Source organism: Trichechus manatus, unplaced genomic scaffold, assembly GCF_000243295.1.
Source record: "Trichechus manatus latirostris isolate Lorelei unplaced genomic scaffold, TriManLat1.0 scaffold00087, whole genome shotgun sequence".
Classification (NCBI taxonomy): Eukaryota; Metazoa; Chordata; class Mammalia; order Sirenia; family Trichechidae; genus Trichechus; species Trichechus manatus.
Genome location: NW_004444023.1, coordinates 888,114 through 889,698, shown reverse-complemented (window position 1 = coordinate 889,698; position 1,585 = coordinate 888,114).

The window sequence follows — 1,585 nt, the reverse complement described above, 5'->3', positions numbered from 1 at the left end:
CTCGGAGTCTAATCTTGCCTCTGGTTGACCTAGGAAGGAAAGAGTACTTGGGGACCAGGAATCCAGGGAGAAGAAAATCCATGTACCAGAGAACACGAAATGTCAGCAACAATCCATTCCAAGGAAGGGCCCCCTACTTTCAATGACTTCAGGCTCTGGAATTAGGTGGGTCTTGCATTCAAATCCGAGTTCTCCTTCTGTCTAGCTGTGTGCCGTTGGACAAGCCACTCCACATTCCTGGGCCTCCACTTTGTCATCTGAACATCAAGTTTTTTTAATTACATGGATAGTAATATTTACTCTACAAGCAACAAGAGTTCGTTTTGTTCCCTGTTGAGTCCAGAGTTTGGGACAGTGCCTGGCAGCTAGTAGGTGGTCCATAAGTGTTGTTGATTACATTGAGAGCCAACCGTGTGCTAGGCTCAGTGCTACTTGCTTTATCTCAGATTCTCATTGAATTCAATCCCCTGAGCCCTCACAGGAGCCCTGGTGGCACAGTGGTTAGAATCTCACCTGCTAACCGAAAGGTCGGCAGTTTGAATCCGCCAGCCGCTCCTTGAAAACCCTATTAGACAGTTCTACTCTGTCCCATAGGGTCACTGAGTTGGAATCGACCCAATGGCATTGCGTTTGGGTTTCTGGGTTTTTTTTTTTTTTTTGGAGCCCTCACAAACAACCCTGTGTTGATTCTAGAATGGATGGATAAAAGCTTTGAAGCGAAACTTCGCAACTGTCGGGGTTGGTAGTCACTATAAAGAGGAATTTCTTGTCCTGACCAAGTGACATCAGGCCTCGGAGGCTCAATTTCCCCATCTATAAAATGGAGATAATAAGAGTACCACACAGAGTTGGTTACTCTGGAGAGTAAATGAGATAATGTACGTGAAGCGCTTACTTTGAACCAGACCTGGCAGGTAGCAAGCACTCAATAAATGTTGGTTAAAGGCGAGGCTTGGGGAGGGCATGGACGAGCCCAGACTCATTGTACATAGCCTGGGGGAGCCAGGTCCCTCTTGCAGCTGCGAGGAAGGGGCGTGGCCCACCAGAGGGGCGTGGTCCAAGCTTCAAGAAAGGACCAATGGGGGCGTTGGAGGGCGTGGTCCTGGTCGGCACGGGCGTGGCCTTACGCGGGTGGGAGGGGCCGGGCGCTGGCGGAGCCTCCGGGAAGAAGATGCTCGGGCGAGCAGCCACCGCCAGCCCTGTCGCCGCTGCCGCCCGCGCCCGCCGCCCCCCGGGCCCCCACTAGCGGCCGCCTCCACCTCCCACCTCCGGTCCCGCTCCTCCGGCCCCCCGCCCCGAACAGGGCCTGGGGGGCTCGGCCCTCCGCCCAGGGGGGCTCAAAAAGGGGATCCCATTCCCCCAGTGGTGCGGTCCGTCCCGGGTCTCTGTGATCTTGAGAGAGACCCCCACCCCTCAGTTCTCCCTGGGCTCCATCGGGGACCCCCTTGACCCCCCATCCTGCTCACATCCGCTCTCCAGGCTCTGCCAGCCCCCCAGCACCAGATCCCTTCTCCCTCCCTCCCTCCCTCTTTCCCTCCCTCCCTCTCTCCCTCCCTCTCTCTCCGGGGTTCCCCCTCCCCCACCC